This window comes from Pieris napi, chromosome 15, assembly GCF_905475465.1.
Source record: "Pieris napi chromosome 15, ilPieNapi1.2, whole genome shotgun sequence".
Lineage (NCBI taxonomy): Eukaryota > Metazoa > Arthropoda > Insecta > Lepidoptera > Pieridae > Pieris > Pieris napi.
In genome coordinates, this window is record NC_062248.1 from 2,127,124 (window position 1) to 2,150,892 (window position 23,769).

Sequence of the window (23,769 nt, forward strand, 5' to 3'; positions counted from 1 at the left end):
CGACGCGAATATTCGCGCGGTGCGAACCGCGATGCGTCTAGCGACTGAAATAAACTCATAGCAATGTACTAATCAAGCCACGCGCAACGGCGACCAGCGATGCGACCGGCAAAATGTACCGAGCGAATCGCGCGGGCGACTGACGTCGCGACGGGCGAGCGAAACAAATGCATGAATCAGTACGGTGCAAGCCACGGAGTCGAGCGGCAGTCGCGGCGAATAGAGAAGGGAATAAATAAGTTTAGTCGTGGTCGCGGCGAAAAATGAATACAGAGTTTTTTGTTACTGAAATACTGGCTATACCAGCTATTTGGAAGTCTGGCCATCCACAGCATTAATTTAATATACCTTAATCTCAAAAACAATTTTTCAGCGGCACTTAAAATTCTATTTGCATTAACTTTTTTCTCCAATTCTGGTTGAATATTCATAAGAATATAATTGAAGGTTCAATACTCATTCTGGTATACTCAAAAAAATATTTCTGGATATATTCTGAATTTCTCATACTTCTTGTGGAATTCTCCACAATTTCTCCAAATATTAGGTCTTGCACCAAAAGCTATTTATTACTTTCCAAGCAATATCGAGATGATTTCGATAAAGACATTTCGCTGTCGAACTTCCTTACTGGTCGCGGCGGCAAACGTGACTGGTCCGTGGCCTGCAAACGGCCCCGCGCGAATGATCGCCTCGCCTCCCGCATCGCCGTTCGCACCGCCGATCCCCGTGGCCAGGCCGTTAGGCGTTCCATTTAAGGCTTGAAGTTCAAGCGAGAGCGCGGAACGAGCGACAAAGAGGCACAATCGGCCTCCGCGTTCGGCAGCATTCGTTCGTTAAAAAACTGACATAATTGTATTTATGCGTACAAATAAATGTAACTTGATCAATTCAATTGTGATTTCCATTTACCTCCTTCTCTATATCCATACAAAATATCTATCAAACAAATAACATTAAAATTTTCTTTTGAAAAATGCAACCATTCCACCAGTATTTTCTTATGACGTTGTCACGTTCAACTATAGTCAGTAAACCGACTTTACGGACAGTCGATTTTTTTCTCATATAAAGACAACTTAAAACTCTATGTTCAACGTGTTCCTCCACGGTAATTTAAAAACAAACCATAGACGTGAGTTGTCATTTGCGTTTTGTTATATAATTTATAACAATGGTCGAGCCATAGCCTAATTATTTGACATTTCTTTATTGTTGAATTATAATAATAAAAGTCTTTAATTTCAGATATACAATACAATGTATAGAATACATTTATATAGATATCATCTCTTTAATGGCTAGATATCTGTGTGCCTATTTGTGGCAAAGGCCTCCTCCAAATCACGTTATTTCTGTCTGCACTGTGCAACTCTCTGCCATGTTTTTTCTTTCTCTTTTGAGTTTATTGTACCTTAGGAACCGATTTAATACTTTGTTGCTGCACTTTTCTATTCCCCTAGAATTATAATACGGACGAAGATAAATCCAAAAACATATTATAAATCCAGGCATTCTTTAATTATAAATACATATGACCGCATTATGCGAGGTTATTATGGAGGTAAATGGAAAGCACCAGGATATTGTTTTAGAAGCATGGTATTCAAAATTAAAGAAGCCATGGTGATTGCCAGCCTCCAAAAGGAGACGCTACAAGAAAATGATGTCAAAAATGTATTTCGTCGTAACAGATTTAAAAATGATTTGTTTGTTGTACCGGAGTCACGCTGTCTGATTTGTGAATCTCACTCAAAAACTAGCAAAAACTATAACGAAAATCTCGATGTTTTTGTACCCAATGTCTGGATCGCTATGTATCTGTATTATTGATACATTTTTGTATTAAGCACAATGAGCCACGCGATTTTTGGCTCTTCGATATGTTTTTTACAATGTTTTTCCTTAACTGTATGAGCAAGTATTCATTGTTCACATAGAAAAATTTAATTACAACCGACACAAGACGGGTTGGGAGACGTACGCCACTTTAAGTCTACATAAAAAATTTAATCTCTCGTATAAAGCGTTATTATTTTAGCTGCGTGTGGAGTCTGAACAGAATTTAAAAAAAAGGACAATATTCGAACTTATTAATCGCTTTATTAAAAAAAATAACTGTGACCATGATAGCCTTATTAAAGTTAAATATGAAAATTACATCGAAGACTTGATAACGAATACGGTACAAACTTTATACACCGTTTTATAAGGCAGTTGTCTTTTTTGAAAGAACAAAAGGCAAACGGGCTGGATGTTGAGTGATACCAACGCCTAAGGACATTGTCATTGACATTCGGGAAGGAATTGGACAGGAAGTACCATTTACATTTTAGAACCAATTTTGTCTTTTCTCTTGTCCTTTACATAAGGCATCTCTTTTCATCACAGCGTGAATACAATTTGAGAGAACGGGACAATTACACAGTAAGCATCATGTAAATTATATGAATAAGGTGTTTTATTTTATAGGCCCACGCACTAGATAATTTAGACTCCAATACAATATGTTCCCCAATATCAGCGCTGCTACCTATCGGCAAACTTGCTCTCGGTGCTGTTAACACCAGTTTGGATGAAATGCTTGAGGCTATCGGAGTTATAAGTCAAAAGAAGGTAGGTTACCTAACATAAATATTAAAACTCTTCTGCATTTTTTTTTCTTACAATAAAGTTCACAAAAAAGAGTGCGACTTTACATGTATTACAATCTAGTCAATACAATAATTATGGCTAATAAGTAATATTATTTTGACCTAACTTTTTACAATACTAATGAATAGCTTAAACTAAGGTAATGTTCATTAACAGTCTTAGTGTTCTATAATATTTTGACACTATGTTTATGTGTCCGAGATACCGCACTTGCACTTATATTAATTGAATTGTCATTAAAATATTAAAAGTGTCGAAAGTTAATATAAATAATACATTTAATTTATTTCTTCGATTATAAAAACACGTGGCATTTTAATTTACAATTCGTCACTTGAGATTTCAATAAATTATTTTGCATAAAATATAAAATACTAATATTTCATAAATTCTCTTTACGAAATTTCTATAAGGTTCAAAAAGAGAAGGTCACCCTTCTCACTCTCTCTCAATCGGTCTCAATCACTCCCTTTTCTTCGACAAAAACGCTGCACAACTTCGTGACGGTCCGTAAAAATTTTAACCTCATGCGCCTAAAGAAGTTTTACTTTAAAGAGCCCGTGGTGACAGTACATTAAAAACGAAGTATATTATAAACATCCAGAATTGTACTAAACTAAGACAGTTGTCATATTTGAGATTACTTCACAGATTAAATCACATTTTAAACACTTGATCGCGGAATTGCGTTATTTGCCTGGTGTGAAGTTGGATATGGCTAGTAGACTATACATCAGTACCCAGGCCAGATTAACATCTTCATTTGAATCAGACACGAAGGAAATATTCAGTTCTAGCGCAGAAAGAGTTGATTTCGAATCTCCAGTTATAACTGCGGACAAGATTAATGGATGGGTAATTGTTTCTATGTGTATTATTATAGAGAGTTAGAGAGAGTGCTTCAATTCTTATGCCCTAAGATTTCATTGTTGAACCAGTATCTAAATAAATGCCTAACACTTCCTCGTTCTGAGCTGAGGCACAAGGCAGTAGCGTAACTATACAATCTGGGGCCCGTGGCAAATTCTTTTGATGGGGCCAATAAAAATCGACACGTACTCAGTTTAGTTTTAATAAACTTCGAGATTTTCAGCGTACTCATTACACTTTGTATATGTCCCACTAAAGGCCATAGGCCTCCTCTCTTAGGCGAGAGGGAATGGTCTGTAGTTTCCACGGTAGCCCAATACGTATTGGAGACTTCACATTTATCCAAAGAACATAATGTCTCTTGGTCAGGGGCCCTCTTGGGTCGGGGGCCCGTGGCATTTTGCCAGCCCTGCCACCCTATTGTTAAGCCACTGCCCGGGTGCAGTGGGTCCAGGTTATATTGGACGTCAAACATTTGTTGAATTAATGTCATCGCTTGCTTACTTAATGTATAACAATTAAAAAACTTGTATTATAACAATTTAAAGTACTTTTGTCCATGTAACAAGCTACAAAGATGCTACAAAGTGTGTAAAGACGCACATTATAGTTTAGCTTATAAGCTCATCCAAACCACAGCCACTTTGAATCATAGAAAAAAAAAAACACTTGCTCGTACGACATGTGTCAAAATCCAAAAATCGATGACATGTGTCAGACAGCAGGCTGATGGATTTGTCTATGAAATAAACTGATTAGAGAAACGGATACAATCTGTGGCCAAGATCCTATAGGGTTGTATCGATTATTATTATTGTTCTTATGTACCAAACATGGTTACTGTGGCTCAGGATCTAATTATGATCCTCGTACACTGTTGCACTCGGGTCAAAGCCATTTCTTTTAATAGATTTGTCTTTACTAAGAAATCATGGAAAATTACGATCCTAAATAAAGTAGGTAGTAGAAATAGTAAATTATGTCTAACACCTAATGTACTGATTAGAATATTTAACATAAGAAAGTGTCCAAGGGAGCGTTCAAGTATTATGTAACGAATTTTTTTCTGAAATTTCCAATACACATACAGCACATTTAAGTATAAAGAGTCACTCATAGTCAACGTGTATTACTATTGTTTAATAATTTTAAGTAGAAAAATACTGAATCAAAATTTTAAATAAATTTTACGTTTACAATATAACAGTTACTATTTCTCATTAATAAAAATCAAATGAATGAAATGTTTTTTAAGAAAAACAAAATACTTTCTCTCAATATAACAATGTGAACACAATTTGTCAGAGTGACTTAGAGTAAAAATAAATAATAGTTTAAAAAAACTAAAAATCACGCTTTTAAAGCACATCAAACTAAAAAGTGAAAAATAATTCCTAATTTAGGCTGAAAATGGTAATGAACAAAAAATACTGGTATTATTGTGAAAAAGCGTGGGGCGCTCTTGGCCGTATTTTTCGTCTATAGAGCAACCCACGCCTTTTCACAATAATACCGTGTTAATAAGCGTGTTTTTTAGTTTTTTTTAAACTATTATTTATTTTTTATTTTTTAGTTAAATTTTTTTTATTTATTTTTTTCGGATTATTGCATTGTCATCGATCTTTGACAGGTGCGCAAAATTTTAATAAAATCTGTCCGTTTAAAGTGGGTCAAAATCGAGTCCGAAGGAGTCGGTTACATACATACATACATACAGGTGAAGCTAATATAAAGCTTGTAATAATTTTAGGTGGAGTCCCAAACAGCTAACATGATCCACGACATGATATCACCAGAGGAAATTGATCCAGAGATGTCTTTAATTATGATAAATGCTATATATTTTAATGTAAGTAAAATAATCATTTATTGTGAATAGACCGCGCGGAAGGTCACCTACGCGTTGGACTGACCAAATCAAGTCTGCCGTAGGAGACTCACTAAATCAGTGCAGCAGGATGACCTCTAATAGGCAACGATGGCGAAACGTCGTGAAGCCCATCACATCTGCCCCTTCTATTCATACTTCATAACGATCACGACCGCTCTGTCAAGAATGCACCGGATAGGTTGAAGAAAATAATCATGTCTCATGGAACTTGTGGAAGCGGCGTTTTATAAATAGTTGTTCAAGTCTAATAATACCTTTACAATGCAATTGGATTAATCAACGCCTTTACTTACACTTGTAATACTACAAATAACTATTTATTATAGTTGCTTTGGTTAATGTTCCTTGTTTTGAGTCAGCGCCATGTAGTGCGCAATATAAACAATGTATGAGATTTGGAAAGAAGACACGCGATTCTATTCGAGTAGAAAGATAAGATTCAAGTGAATTACAACCAGCGTACCAATTCTCAGAAGGCCGGCACGTACTCGCAAGTCTTCTGGCATTGAGTGTCCATGGGCGGTATCACTTAACATCTGGTAAGCGTCCTGCCAGTGTTCTATAAATAAAAACAGCAACATCTAGAGCGAAACATCTGTAGCCATCAGTGTCCAGCGCGTCTCTCTCTTACTGAGGTGTCAGGAATGGGGGAATGAGTCTTTCACTTTCACCTAATTGTTTCGGCTACGCAAATTTAACCTTATTTTTAAGAAGAAATTTAATATATTCGGAGCAATATACTTTTTGGCGCGTGTGTGCTATGAGTACAACAACAATAAATAATAGTTAAAAAAAACTAAAAAACACGCTTTTAAAGCACATCAAACTAAAAAGTGAAAAACAATTCCTAATTTAGGCTGAAAATGGTAATGAACAAAACACTTTTTAGTTTGATGTGCTTTAAAAGCGTGTTTTTAGTTTTTTTTTAACTATTATTTATTTTTTAGTTATTTTTTTTTTCTTTTTCGGATTATTGCATTGTCATCGATCTTTGACACGTGCGCAAAATTTGAATAAAATCTGTCCGTTTAAAGTGGGTCAAAATCGAGTCCGAAGGAGTCGGTTACATACATACATACATACATACATACATACGAGTGAAGCTAATATAAAGCGTGTAAAAAAAGGATTTGTGGGTGTGTGCGTACACCGAGTACATACATGTCTATTATAGTAATATTTGTTTATGTGGATGACTTATTACACAGTAAAATGACTTCATTTACGATTCAAAGGCTTCGTCTTCGTGTGTGTGTGTCTTTGAGAGTTTGCCATTGGAAAGTAACTGGACTGGATATAGACGCAGAAGAGAGAAGAAGAGAACGCAGACAGTTCCCGTCTCTCGACTAAGCCACTTATATATGTCCCATATTTTTAACTTAAATTATATTTTAGGGAAAGTGGGAAACGCCATTTAAAAAATTAGAAACGGCGACATTTCATACGCCCATAGATGTTCGACGCGTAAATATGATGTCTGTAAATTCGCATTTCAATTATACAGAAAGTGCGGCCCTCAATGCACAGGTATTATAAATATTCTGTAATCTACGCATTACATATATACATTATAATAGTCCTATACATTCTTTCCAGGAAAGTGTATTGATCATCCAATCTAAATTATTAATAATTGTACGCCATTCGGGATGTGACGTCATCGTACTGATTGAAACCACAGAGTTTAGATGTTGTTATATGTATATAAAATTCTGGCGATGTCAATCAAACTCCTCATAAACAGCTGGATCAATTTTTATTATTTTTGTATGTTCGGTTTAGTTATTTGGAAAAAGATATATTTTATACAATACAATGACAAAAAGTTGGCGGAACAAGAATTTTATTAATAGAAAAATCTACGACTGAAGCTATCATTGATAATTCGAATATAACCAGACACTAAGACTATCTCACATTATTAGGGCCCTCACTGGTAAAATTGGATAACACAAGTCAACAAAAAAAATATTTTTTTTTGAGTCTGTTATTTAGTGAATATTTTCTGATTGTATACATCGAAAAAGAAGCAGAAACTCTATTTATAATAAATAAAGTTTGCTTTTGTACCTTTACGCAATGTATATACAATACAATGTAAATAGAGCTCTTTCATAAAAAATAAATTTCGTTGTAGTAACTACAAAAGCAAACTTTAATAGATAAAAATATTTTTTCTTTAATTAGTTAGGCATAAATAATCAAAATCAGAGGTACAGAACGCAGACTCAAAATTCGTGTTGACCCGTGTAATAATTAAAATAAAATTCGTAATTTACAAAAACATTTTTTTAATAATGATTTTTTTTTTAGATTCTCAAACTCCCATACACCGGTGGAACAGCTGCTCTAATAATTATATTACCCAAGGCGCGAAACGGTTTGCCGCTTCTCCTTCATCAAATAAAGTTAGCACCAGAAATATTAGACTCCGCTTTAAACTCCATGTTGGTGCACACAGTGCAGGCTACGATACCGAAGTTCAGGTTAGAAAGTGAAATGGATTTGAGGAAAATGTATGAAAAGGTACGAATATTTATGAAGATGAAAATATCGTCTTTAAGAGTAGTGTGAATGCAATATCATGAGGAAAATGGCTTGAAATAAAATACAGTCAAAATTAATTTCAAGCAATATTGTGTATAAGATTTTTTGGTTTGAACTGTTTTAAAAGATCGATAATAGCTGAATTTTAATAAAAAGCAAGCACTTAAAAATTTAGATAAGCCTTGTCTTGCTCGTGAGAATGACTTGCTTATTTTGTTAATATCGATAAAACTACTTTGTAGATTTAAGAAAGGGCTAAGAAGGTCGTCAATCTTACTTAGCATATTACCAATAGTAGTGGAATGACTTTTAACTCTATAGATGTACGATGCTCTTTTGTTATTCTTGCGTACTTGTCCGTCAGTGTATATAAAAATGTTATGTTGGTTTGTGTAGTGTGTACGCTTCAAAAACGCAAAAAGTTCTGCACCGATCGAGCTGAAGTTTTAGCATGATATATAATCCGCATCAAGGATTGCTTTTATCTAATTTTTTTTTGTTATTTTATTTTTTCATTTTTTTCCACAAGTACTTCAAAATAAAACTTATATGAAATCTTTTCTTTGTTTTGTTTCTCATTTCTCATTCAATCACAATGTGCCACAGCGAATCGTGGCAGGGAACAGCTATTATAATATTTGGAGTGATTATTATTTTTACCTATGCCTATTACGTATATTACAGGTGGGAATAAGAAAAATATTCAATGAATACGATTCCGATTTAACTGGTATTGTGAGGGATAAAATTGTTACCGTCTCCAAAGCGAAACAAAAGGCAGTTATTGACGTGAACGAACGAGGCACTGAGGCAGCAGCTTCGTCTTGTAAGTATAATTTTTACCAAATGAAAATACGATTACGAAATCAGTAATTCATTTTTTATTAAAAATTTACATTACATTCATAGAAATACTTATTCCTTCTGAGTAGTTGACGATGCTCACGACATATTTAACGATTTCAATTCATAGAATAAGCATTAATAAGCTATAGAGGAAATTGAAATTAGTATTGGCCTAGACGCTAGACGTGCGACCGAGGTCGTAGGTTCGAACCCCGATTGTGGACTTTTTGTGTATGTTAAGTTTTAGCAACAAAAGATAACGTAGGGCTAACAGGCACAGGCTGATCCTACTTGCCTATTAGCAAAAAAAAAAATGATGAAACAATAGATACAGTAGTCTGATCAAAGGTACCTACTGGTTTTATATAGAGGAAATTGATTGCCAAAATTATTACAAACATGGCTCATTCCTTTTTGATAGATTTTTGTATATTTATAACGAATTAAATTCAAATTCATAGATGTCCAGTCATAGGAAGGTAGGTCTGGAGGCATAAGTCAAACATATATCTGTATGTATTTAATTAATTTTCTATATAGGCGTACATTTTTTTTTTTTCTATTTAGGCGGGAGTTGGCAACACTGGTCGTAAACGTAAACACGTACAAAATTGAGCTCCGTAATTAAATAGTGAAAAGTGACAAAATACTGAACATACAACTACAATTCACCAATAAAGTTATAAGAAAAGTGCAAAGATAAGGAATACAGTTATAAAAACAGTGCGATTAAAAACTATATCGTAAAACAATCCCGAAACAACTTCTGATATCCCAGTAAAAAGTGAAAGTTCATAGTCCGCCATTACACAATTCAATCGTAATTCGCGTCTGACAACTGACATCTCATCTAGTACCAACCTACGCAGCAGTGCCGGGCAGTGTTGCAAGATTTAAAAAATTATTAAAAGGTGTTACAATTTATTAATTCCACTTTTCCCTGAAATGGATAAAAATATCGAAATGCTTTGGGAAAAATTAGAGGAAAAATTAGAGGAAAAATTGAACCAACAAACTCTAACTATAACATCAGCTGTAACCACAAACGTTATGGAAGCGATAAATGATAAGATTGATTCAATTATTCAAGAAAACAAAAAATTAAAAACTCAGATTGCAAAACTTGAACAAAAACTAGATCAAATGGAAATAGATAAAAGAAAAAAGAATTTGGTATTTTTTGGAGTTCAAGAAAAGGGAAAAAGGGAATCTGAACTGGTAGACTATATCAAAGAAATTATAACAGATACAGGTTTACATCTAGACAGCCAAGAAATAAGCAATGTTTACAGAATTGGAGCACAAACTAACAAGAATCGGCCAGTTGTCGTTTCCTTGTCGACAAATTGGAAAAAACATTTGATACTTAAAAATAAATCCAGCCTTCCATCTGGGATCTATGTAAAAGAAGACTACCCGAAACACATATTAGAAACCCGAAAGCAACTGCAACCAAAAGTAGAGGAAGAAAGAAACAAGGGTAACTTTGCATATATCAAATATGATAAGCTAATCGTTAAGAAACCAAATGATCAAGGCCGTGAAAAAAGGAAGCGGGAACAGAGTGGCTCGCCGATATCACCTACACAAAAGAGGTCAAACCCTAACAAAGCAACGATGCCAACTGCAACGAATACAAAGGATGTAATAAAACCTAATTTATTAAATTATATAGCAAGGGGAAGGTCTAGCTCACTTTCAGAGTTATCAAAAAACAACTAACTGCCCCCGACAACCGGAACAAAAACAATGCTAACTGTAGATCAACACCAACAAAGGACAACGAAAGAAAACATGCACCAACCACCCCAAGCCGGCTGGTCACCGTGGGGCTCAGCGACTACTACCCTCCATCCAACAGGATACATATGGCAACAAATATAGCAACACTTAACAGCAACACACAGTATGACCAAAACCCTCCAATGATCACACCAACGGAGCAGGGAAACACCTTGCATAAAAACAAATTAATGATCGCAACATACAACGTCCGAACCCTCTCATCGTATGACCGTTTGCTCGAGTTTGAAGAGGCTATAAGAGATATTAAATACGATATCATCGGAATATCTGAAATGAGAAGACATGGAAATAAAATAGAAGAGTACGAAAATTTTATACTGTGCTACATAGGGCAAACCCCTGGCAAACATGGAGTTGGCTTCATTATAAATAAGTCTCTCAAAAAACACATAATAAGCTTCAATGGCATAACAGAGCGAGTGGCAACACTAAACATAAATATACAGGGACATAAAATATCCATTATACAAGTTTATGCACCAACAGAAGCGGCAAGCGACCTTGATATAGAAGAATTTTACACTACAGTTGAGAAAGCCTTGGGCACAGCGCAAAAAACCATAATATTAATGGGTGACTTCAACGCCAAGCTTGTAACCCCCAAAGCTGACGAATATTTAGTTACTAAAAAACATGGATACGGCGAGAGAAACGAAAGAGGACAAAGACTAGTAAAGTTTGCGCTCCAACACAAATTAATGATAATAAACACATGTTTTAAAAAAAGACAGAGCAAAAGATGGACCTGGCGATCTCCTAACGGACAATACAGAAACGAAATCGATTTTATCTTGTCTAACCAACATAGAATATTCCAAAACATCGAGACGCTCAATCTGAACTACAATTCCGATCATAGAATAGTCAGATCAACAATAACACTAAACAAACAAAAAATATCAAGAGCCAAGTTTACAAACAGCCAAAATAGCAAATTAAAGAGCGAAGAGGAAATAAGTAAGTTCAACGAAAACCTAATATCACAGCTATCTACAACTAGCTGCGAAAACACCACGGTACAATACTGCTACGACATGATAGAAAAGGCTATCACTTTTAGCTTGAAACAAGCTCGCCCAAAGAGAGAAGAAAATAAACAACATAAAATACTATCGGCAAGTACAGTAAGGCTACTAAAAAGAAGGAAGGAACTACAGAAAACTAAAAACAAATCACGAAGTCAGAAAAATGAATTGTCCGCAATATACAAAGTAGTCAATAAGTATATAAAAGCAGACTACAAAAGATATAGGAAAGACACAATAAAAGAACATCTACAAAGAAATGGAAGTACAAAGAAGGCCTATAAGAAGCTCAAAACTAATACATCATGGATAGAAGGACTGAGGAAAAAAGATACAGAAATGTACACTAGAGGCGACATCATATCTACCGCAACAGAATTTTATAGACATCTTTACAGAAACAGAGACACGAAATCATTTAATCTTGTCACAGAAACAGATGCTACACCTAGAAATAACGTTAAACTCATAGACGCAACAGAAATAATTGAAGCAATAAAGAAACTGAAACTAGATAAAAGCCCTGGTTCAGATAATATTACGAACGAAACACTAAAAATTGGACACAAAACTCTAGCACTGCCGCTAGCGGAACTGTTTAACAAGATCTTGCAAGAGTCGGAAACACCTTCCCAATGGTCCGAATCCAACATCATACTAATTTACAAAAAAGGCGACCCGAAGGATATCGGAAACTACCGACCAATCAGCTTGCTGCCGAGTCTATATAAACTTTTCTCCACAATTATAAACATAAGGATTAGAGACACATTGGAAAAAAAACAGCCAGTGGAGCAAGCAGGCTTCAGAAGGGGCTTTTCAACAGTCGACCACATCCATACCCTTGAGTTGATAATGGAAAAGTATCAGGAAAAACAAAGAACACTCTATATATCATTCATAGACTACCAAAAAGCCTTTGATACAGTAAGACATAACAGCATCTGGGAAAGCTTGAAAGAACAGGGAGTAGAGGAAATATATATAAAAATCATCAAATCCATATACAAAAACAATAAAGGTAAAATTAAGCTTGAAACATTAGGCCCTAGTTTTCCAATAGAACGAGGAGTAAGACAAGGGGACCCGCTGTCTCCAACAATATTCATAGCTGTTCTTGAGTCGATCATTAGCAAGCTAGATTGGAGTAAACAAGGTCTATACATAGACGGTACTTACTTGAGTCACCTGAGATTCGCGGATGACCTAGTACTGTTATCCGAGTCATCTTCCCAACTACAGAGCATGGTAGAAACCCTGAACCAAGCTAGTGGAAAAGTAGGCCTAGAGATGAACATTACAAAAACTAAGACAATGACAAACAGCTCTCAAAGACCAATAACAATCAATAACAAACCATTGGAATACGTTGAAGATTATGTCTATCTGGGAAAAACCATAAGTTTTCACAGAAAAAATAAAAATACAGCAATAGAGAAAAGAATAAAATTAACATGGAACAAATTTTGGGGTCTCAAGGAAATTTTTAAAGGTGATCTACCACAAGACATTAAAACCAAAGTCATGAATTCAAGCCTCTTGCCTTGTTTGACATATGGTTGCCAAACGTGGAAATTCACTGCTGAAACAAGAAAAAAGATAATCGTCTGTCAGAGAGGACTCGAAAGAAGTATGCTAAAGATCAGAAAATCAGATAAAATACGCCATACTAAAATAAGAAAAATAACCAAAGCAACAAATGCTTTAAGCTACGCAAAAAAACTGAAATGGAAGTGCGCAGGACATGTTGCCCGGCTAACTGACCATAGATGGACTAAAAAAGTAACTTTCTGGAAAGGCCCACTAGGCAAAAGAACAAAAGGTAGACCTATTACACGATGGGAAGACGACATTAAAGCGATAGCTGGTCGAAATTGGAGTGAAGTGGCCGAGGACAGAGATAAATGGGCGTCACTGGAGGAGGCCTACACCCAACTTGGGGTTCCAGTAGATTAAGTATTTAAAAGGAATATATATGTATATATTTTTAACTAATATAGATTAATAACATGAACTAACACTAAAAATAAATTGTAAGAAGTGTAAACTTATATAATACTGGAAATAAAAGGCTTTTTTATTTTATTTATTTATTTATTTTATAGGCGTACATACTTATCTGCGTCACACAAGTAGACAATTTTATAGTGGCTATAACTGAAAAGGTGATAGAAATTGTGTTCATAAAAAAATAATGACTCAAACTCATAAATTGATTTGGGTTATTCCCCTTTTTAATAAAAATACTTCCATTGTAAAACTGATAAAGCAATAACAATAAAAATCACGTGTCAATAACAGCTAGTTTACAACACAATAATTGATACGCCATCTAATGTCAAGATTATTAATTATGCCCTTTGTCTAACGAAAATAAATTTGAAATTCGAAAAGCTACTGAGCTACGCACACAAATTTTTCAGCATTGAATTATAAACTATTGTTTAAGCCTAGACTAGTCCTATCTTCGAACCCCAACAGTATTCTTTCTTTGACCCAATTACTGCCTTGCGATTCTGTAACTCACTTTTTGATCTCTCACAGCGGCGGTCGCGCTCAAATCAGTCGTAAAGCAGTCATTTTACGATTTGGCATTCTAATAAGGAGGGAGCTTGTAGTTAGAAAAGTGAGTTACAGAATCGCAAGGCAGTACAGTGGGATCGTGGGTAAAAATAAAAAATCGGTATCAGCACAGCGTGGCTAGAATGGCTTAGAAAATTATTATTGCAGTTGCGAAAGAGTCTGTACTTTAAACTTAGGTACAAATAAAAACTTTATACATGGCAGAAATATGGCTGTGACAAAATTGATCTAACGTTAGTCTCCACACTAGGTAGCCCCCTGTGGGTAACTAGATTACAATTCCGTGGTACTTGGTGCATGTTTAAAACATCTTTTAAAGAAAAAGTAGTCGTAATGTTACTTCGAATCAAATTCGTTTAAGAACTTAAGTATGTGTGAACGTATGAGTATGTTGATGGATGTGTATAATAACACTGTATTTAATAGTATGGCTGAGAGTTGTTATAAGCGCTGCCTTGCGATTCTGTAACTCACTTTTCGAACGCACACAGCTGTTTTCGCAGCGGCGGTCGCGCTCAAATCAGTCGTAAAGCAGTCATCTTACGATTTGGCATTCTTTTAAACAATAAACTACACCCTCCTTATCGCGTATATATTAGCGTGAGTTCGAAAAGTGAGTTACAGAATCGCAAGGCTGCATATGTGTTAGTTTTTGGAACCTCAGAGTCATGTCAAAATATATATTAAGGCCTAAATGAATTTTTATTATTGTGTTTTAGCAACAAGCATGCTTCAAATGTCGCTGACGAAAACTGTCAAATTCAAGGCTGATCATCCATTTTTGTTCATACTGCTGTCAAACACTCAGCAGTTGTTCGCTGGGACCCTCGTCCATCCACATACAGCTGCAAAAAGAGGCTAACTGATATGTTAAGCTGTGACTTGTATACAATTTTGTTTCAAGTGATATTACATATTGGTAAAGAAGGCTGTGTTTGTCTGCATTTGATAACTGTCTGTATTTGGTAACTTAAAAACAAAATATCAAAAGGCCGGCAACGCTTGCGAGCGTTCTGGCAATGTGTATCACTTAACATCAGTCCTGCCCGTTTGCCCCTCGTCACATAAAAAAAATAAAATACTGACGAATATGTAACTGAAATATAACGATTATTTCTAGTGAGGTCATATAAGAACTTGCCATTCACACAAAATCAACGCGGGCTAAACATAGGTAGGTATATTCAAAATAATTTACGATTTTTGTTAATGGTGTGAAGTGATTTTTTTTCTGACGGATGTAACAGACATATATCTAGAGTATTATTCTCATGTAAGTGACATTTTTTTTGTCTTTTTGAGAAAGTCTTTAAACCTATATATTAACAACATTATTTTACAGGTTATGTAAATTATTGAAATAAATATGTTTGCATTAATTGAATGTTTTTTACATCGAAGCCAAAGACTTGTTTGATTACGGTGAGTACGTGTTTGTACTTTATTCATAATTTGACGACTCATTGGTCTAGTGGTTAGTACCCCTGACTGCGAATCCATGGGTCCCGGGTTCGATCCCCGGCTGAGACGAACATCGACGTGATGAGCATTTGGTGTTGTGCTTAGGTCTTGGGTGTTTAAATATGTATTTATATGTCTATCTATCTATAATATGTATGTATATCCGTTGCCTAGTACCCATAACACAAGCTTCACCAGCTTAGCATGGGACTCGGTCAATTGGTGTGAATTGACTTTAAAAAAAAAAACCTCTCATATAAAAAAGGTGAAATTTTCGCCGTATACCACTATTTTTTAAATAAACTGAATTATTACATTTAGGTTCGTATTCTAGAACGCTAATCTAACTTCACCGTTTTTCGGTACGAAGTTTGAAATGTTTCACAGTTCTCACGACAAGATTAAGTATTACGAATTAGAATATGAGCCTTTAACATGTTATAAAGATCAAAAAAAAAATTCAAAGACGTGAAGTAAAAAGCTCTTAATTTTGAGGTCCATCAATTGCTAATGAGTCTCGAAACTTCAAAACATCAATTCATCAGCATTTATCACATCCCCAACTTCGTCGATTAGGGATAACTTTTCACGCATGCGCACACAACTTTGCCACTTTGAAATTCAGTCACCCCATTATTTACGAATCACCCTCAGTACCATTCCGCACCCCATGACGTTAGCTCCTATTGCGATGTGACGAGAAATCCGAAACTTTTACGCGAATTTCCTTTGAGTTTTGGGAAAAATGTGATAGTGGATATGGAACAGAATAAATTCCGAAAGAGGAATGGTGTCTATGTAAAGTTTAAAAATATTACTTATAAATGGAAGTGAAGTTTCTGGTTTACCTAGTGTTGGTTGAATTGGTATTTTTCATTAATGCGGTGACTAGTAAGTTGATTGTCTTTATTATTGAAACTTGTTTGAGCCTGTTTTAACTAAAGCACTTGTGTCTTTTCATCATAGAGCAAAGGTAGATATACAAAAAGAGACATACTTTAGGTAAGATAGTAAGAAATTATTAAAAAAACACTTCAATTCCCTAAATAATTTTTAAACAAAAGTGAAGCTCAAATAAACTTAAAGCATTAAAATATTTTAGATGTTGAAAAAGATGAAGGTAACAAAGGGAAAAATGATATTAGAGAAGAAATCGAGAAACCTCTCGACTTTCTTACCAACCACCCAAAGGGTGAGATCAAAGATTACTTCTTACCAGCTGTATTTCCCAATCACGAGGAAATGGAAGAGGATGAGGAAGAAGACGAAGCAGAACAGACCTATTTAGACTATGAAGACAGTAATTATAAGGACCCAACGGAGACCACAATTAAAAACGATGAATCACACATTGATGATAAGATCCCACTACATCCAACTAATGATAATCTACCAGTATTCTTGCTTGAACCAGAAAATACGTATGTTGTTAAAAATAAACCAGCTATTTTAAAATGCAGCGCTGCAAATGCTTTAGATGTAAGTAAGGAATAATACATAGCACATTATTAAGAAATTATGATAATGACTACTATGGGAAAGAACTTAGTTTGAGATTAAAGGTTTTCTTTGGGCAAACAATAATCAATTTAATGGTTAATTATTTAACTCATAACTTAACTTTTTGACGATGAAGACGAATATATGACGTTAATATCAATATTACTATCGTTCTCACATTTCAATAGGACCTAATAATTATATTAAATATTATGCTGTCTTGGTCCGACAGTCTCTGGCTGACCACATTTGTTTTGTAATCTCATAAGTTAGATTTAATAAAAACAAAATAGTATTTAAGTGTGAAGTACTCTTACTAGCATCCAAAGTTATTGGATTTCTTTCTATTAATATCGTATTATTGTAGGTATATTTTAACTGTAATGGAGTTAAAACTCTATCAACGAACTTCGAATTTGTGGACCCTCAAACTGGAGTTAGGATTATTGAAGGGGAATATAAAGTGACAAGAGATAAAGTCGATGAATATTTTGGAAGTGAGAAATTCCAATGCTCTTGCTTTGCCTGGACTAGCAGAGGTCATGTGTGGAGTCAGCCTGCGACTATTGAACTTGCTTGTAAGTTAAATAGATTTTTTTTAGAATAATGGACGAACATTTTTAGATGAAAGAATACGCTAGATAAAAACGTTATTAACATAATTGTAACTGACAATGCTTGAAAACTCTCGAAAACTTTAAATACGTCAAGGCAGAATACAAAATACCATCCGTATCACCTTGACGTCCATCGCTCCACAACTGAGCGTTTTCTAAGGCAGTTTTGCCGCGCACCACCACTATGTGCAACTAGCTGCCCACTGAAGTATTTCCGAACCAATTCGACTTAGGGTCCTTCAAGAAAAGAGCGTACCAATCCCCAATCCTTAAAAGGCCGGCAGCGCACTTGCAAGCCTTCTGGCAGTGCGAGTGTCTCACTTAGCATCAGCTGAACCTCCTTCCCATTTGCCTCTTGTAACATAAAAAAAAATTGGCTAAAAGTCGGTACATAATATTATGATGGATGAATTAAAAACAATTTTAATTAAAGGTAATTCAATTATGTATTGTTATATTATATCTTAGTAACTTAAAAGGTATTATCTAAGAACTCCCTTACATTATACAAGCACCGTGTCATTACTTTAACAATCTAAACACCTTTCTCTTGAAAGCATTATACGGTGGTGTTCTGAAGCAAGGTGATTAGATAGTTTGATCAACAATGGCGTAGCTATTTTTTAACACAGCACGGGGCTAAATAAATAAAAATACTATAACTGCTAAAGTTTTCCGATAAATATATGCTTCGAGTGTATAATAATATTAAGTTTATAATAAAATATAAATGAGATAAATCAAATTAAATATATCGTATGAAACAAAAGTTACAAAACTCCCATCTGAGGACAACTGAAAAACAATTATGTACAAACTATTTATTCATTCATTATCTTTGTAAATAACAATACTTTTGCGATATGGAAGCACTTTGTGAAAAAGATTTTACTTCAACATATCTATATATATCCGTTTATATATACGCGTATCACAATAGCACCCCAATCCTAGTGAAATTGAAAAGTGCCATTCCCATGTGAGCCTCCCTAAAAGCTCTTTGAAGGAACTAGTAATAATTTTAGGCACGCGAGCTAAATTCAAGCGTTTTTTGCCTTTTTAACACAAATATGTTAAAACTTAAATTTAATGTTTTTTTTTTATAAACAAAGCAAAAAGTCCAGTAACTCCGAATTTGATGTTGTATAATAATTAATAATATTATTTTTATAACTAAAAACTTAAATAAATATGTAAGTACTAAACTTAAATACTAAATTACACGAAATCGATAGAGTTTTCTCGGGTCAAATATTAATGAAATAGCTAATCTTTTTATAAAAAGTACTTGACAATTTAATTGTTGTTTAAGTATTTCATATCAATAGATTAAAAGCAGTGTTAGCCTTCAGCGTGCGACTCTTATTCTTGAGGTCATAGGTTCGATTCCCGATTCATTTAACACTCGTTCTTTCGGTGAAGGACAACATCGTGAGGAAACTGTCTAGCCTTAGACCCAAAAACCAAGGAGGCTGATCACCTTGCCTACTAGATTGACAAATAATCATGAAACAGATACAGAAATATAAGTCCCAGACCTAAAAAGTTTGTAGCGCCACTATTTTTTTTTAATTTCCAATCTATAGATTGTTTATTAATATTGTACCAAGTTAAGCTCTAAATGTGTTCTATAAAATTTATTGTAACATTTATTGTATATATACCAAGGAGAGAGTGACTCAATTCTGAAAATCTGGTTATGACAAACAGAAGAATCTTCTAGAAGAAGAAACTTTTGATATTAGGATTTCAAAAAATGGTTCATAGAGACTAGAGTTCGAATAATAGTTTTGGCCATTATTTTTTTTAAGTAATTAATTGGTCTTATAACACACTTTATTTAAATCATACATTTACCGTACGGAAACCGCTGAGTGTAATAAGATTCATTTTGGATTTAATAATACAGTTTTTATACATATATAACATAAAAACTATTTTTACGGAACGTCACGAAGATGTGCAGCGTTTTTGTCGAAAAAAGGGGGAGAGTGATTGAGACCGATTGAGAAAGAGTGAGAAGGGACGTACCTTATAGGAATTATATTTTTAAAATTTAAAAAAATTTCGTTAAGAGAATTTATGAAATATTAGTATTTTATGCAAAATAATTTATTGAAATCTCATATGACAATGATTTGTAAATTAAAATGCCACGTGTAAATTTAATTTTTTATCGAAAAAATAAATTAAAAAATTAAATTTATAATTTGTGGGTATTAATTTTCGACACTTTTAATATTTTAGTGACAATTAAATTCATTAAATTCCTAACAAATCTTCCTTTTTCCCTCCCTCTAAGTCTCGGAAATATATCTTGTTTATATATCTATATATATAAAAATGAAACCCGTTTTCCGTTGTCACGACATAACATGAAAACGGCATGACTGATTTGTCTGATTTTTTTTTTATAATATACCTTGAAGTACGAGGATGGTTCTTACGGAGAAAAATTAAAAAAAATATAGTAAACAAGTCTAAAAACAACACTTTTCTATATTCCCATACAAAATATTCGTAATAATACTTAAGTCAATTTGAACTTTAATACCATAGCATAAAGTTCAAGTGTTAGTGGAGGGGTTCCGGGAAGGTAAATCTTTATTTTTTGACATAATGTATTTGTTGTCTTATCAATTTTCTTTTTTTTATCTTACTAGCTAGACCGGTGTCCCGAATAGTAGAATAAGTATTTTAAATAAATAAAGAATCGACTGTTAGGCGGTACGATGTTCGCCAGGCCAGCTAGTATTGTATAAATATAAACAAGAGTTAAAAATTAGTTTGCCAAAGAAGTTTCACTTCTGACATGTGTACTTTGCAATTTGTAATTGTGTTTGTAAGTTATAAAAAAATAATACCGCAAAATTAATCAAATAACTCTTAAACTGTTTGATTTTACACCAAGTTGAAAATGTCAAAACAAATGCATTAAGTTATACGATATGTCAATACAGCTCTATTCTAATATTATTACATATTTGTAGATATAAAGAAGCATTTCATATTAGCACCCCAATCTCAGCTGGTGAAATTGAATAGTGGAGCGACATTCCGTTGTGAGCCACCCCAAGCGGCGCCATTTCCACAAACGTACTGGCTGAAAAATGGCGGACCCGTCGTAGCCGATGACAATGTACAAATAACTAAAGAAGGCAATTTGGTTATTAAACAGGCCACTTTATTGGTAAGATTAAATTTACGATAAATATAGGTTTTATTGCTTTAGGTATTTGTTTGTTAATTAATTTATTGTTTCAATAACAGCTGTAAAACACTACACTCAACTGTCATCGCTATATGTTAGTACTTTAAGATAGTATGTAAGTTAGGTTATATATTTTTTGCTGTAATGTTGGCTACATCTAATTCTGTAATTTTTAGGTCCCCGTCGTACCTATTCTTTTTGTTCTCCTAATAATATTTTACAATTATATATATAAATTAAATACATTTTTTTAATAAAAAATGTTTGTATTTTTCTAAAATATTTATCCCCGTTTAAGGTTCTAAGCCTTTATAGTTGTATATTTAAAAAAAACTGCTTTTTTTCATACATTATTTCAAATGATTATTAAATATCTGAAGCGAATGTTTAATACTGGACTATCGTATATCATAAAAAATTGCTTTCAATTGTAATATTTTATAAGATTTATCTAGGCTTGGGAAAACAATATCCGAGCGTAGAATAAATTTGCAAAAATATTTTGCTAAAGATAAAATTTCACAGGATATGGCGAACTACACCTGCGTCGCTGAGAACGTAGCGGGGAAAAGGATGTCTGAGCCCGCCTTATTAACAGTCTTTGGTGAGTTGTTATCAAATTTCAAGACAAAATTACATTTTTAAATCCTTGTATACATACAATATGGAGTAGTTTTGGCCTAGTGGCTTCAGCGTGCGACTCTCCCCGGCTGTGCATGAATGGACTTTTTTTCTATGTGCGCAAGAAACATTCGCTAGAACGGTGAAGGAAAACATCGTGAGGAAACCGACATGTCTTAGACCCAAAAAGTCAACGGCGTGTGTCAGGCACTGGATGGTGATCACCTACTTGCCTATTAGATTTAAAAATGATCATGAAACAGATTCAGAAATCTGAGGCCCAGACCTAAAGAGGTTGTAGCCACTGATATATTTATTTTATACAAACAATTTTAACTATGTTTATTTATAGATTAAACTTTTTCTCTGTTACAAACATATCCTAAACCTTAGTTTATTGCTAGTAGTATATTTTTATTAACCAATATGTGAAACCACCTATTGAAGTACTTCCAAACCAATACGACATAAGATCCTTCAAGAAAAGAGTGTTCCAATTATTAAAAGACCGACAACGTACTCGTGAGTTCTCTGGCATTGAGAGTGTCCATGGGCGGGCCGTATCATCGTGCCCGTTTACCCCCTTGTCGTTTTGTTCTATAAAAAAATAATCTATACTAAATACAAAATATTTGTATATTTGGGAGGAAAGATTTGTAGATTACGGAACTTTAAAACTGAACTGATTTCATCATACACCAACTACTCAATTACTTCCAGTATACAATATAGTATTGCATCACTTTTGTCGCAAAGCGTAGTTTAATATTATAATACAGATTTATTATAATTCAGAGAGAAAGGAGATATATTTATTTGGTTGAAACTAAGGAACGTTAAAAAAGCATTAGTTGGTACAACACTTATTTTCAGATCATAAAATATAATGAAAGTGCGGGCGTGTTTTGTCTGCCGACGGTTTGCGTTTGTTGTTTTATTATTATGAATCAGTGTTTCAAACTAAGTGAATCATGGTGCTCAATGATAAGAATAGTGTCAATGGCTGCAGTTTCTTACAATGTCTTTGTTAACTAAAACCATGGTGATTAAAAAGATTGACGGAGTCACTTGCCAGTTTTTCTCGCCCGCTCTACAGTGGCGCTACAACCTGTTTATGTGTGGGCCTCAGATTTCTGCATCTGTTTCATGATCATTTATCAATCTCATAGGCGAATGCTACACGCTCGATATTTATCGTGATATTTATCTTGTATTTTTTTAGTATACTACACACTCGATACGAATCGCGTCAGTACGACGGTAAATTTCATTGAGTACACTCGTACGTTTCGTATTATAATAATGAGTAACAATATTAAGAAAGCTTGCGTTGCTATTATATTAGCGATAGCATTGAAAAAACGTATAAAGCGAAAGAAATGGGCGAAACATTGGTTTCAAGATAGAGAAAAATATACACATCTGAATTTATTAAATTAAATTCGGGAATACCAAGAAATGGACGACTATCAATCGGCTTTTCATTTTTATTCAAAAATTTCAGCATATGAAATACCCAAGACTTTGGATTGTATACATTTTCAGCTGCAGCACCCGATCGCTTCGAATCTGTTATTTTTTTTAATTCTTTTCTATAGTTCGATTTTAATGAATTGATCTTGGCAATCACGTCTTTAGCTGTCGCGCCTGGTTTAATTTTCTTAAAAATTTGAAGCAGCTGCTCATACGCATTCACCCTTTTCACTTTATTAATTATGTTTGCATTTGAGCTGTCCCATATCTCAGGTAGTGTTTCTAATACAAGTATAAATTCTTTCAAGTGTTTTTGGTCGTTTGTTTGAAGTGCGGCGGGCGCCGACTCAATATGCGCGTCCTCTTCCATCGCTGGCAGAATTAATTGTGACGCGATAAATATCGACCAGAGACTAGACGCTCGATATTTATCGACGATAATTGATACGGATCGTGGATTTTTAGATTTCTAGAAATCCAGCGATCCGTATCACGTATCGTGATACGCCTGTACTACACATCGTGATTCTGGATCACGATCCAAATATCACGATAAATATCGAGCGTATAGCATTCGCCATAGGCAAGTAGGTAATCAGCTTCTTGTGCCTGATATACGCCGTCGACGTTTTGGGTCTAAGGCCGGTTTTCTTACGATGTTTT

General features: G+C 34.3%; 1 pseudogene; it reads left to right on the plus strand.

Annotated features, from left to right (window-relative positions):
* LOC125056567 overlaps positions 1–23,769 on the plus strand; it is a 32,972-nt pseudogene that overhangs the window by 1,262 nt on the left and 7,941 nt on the right.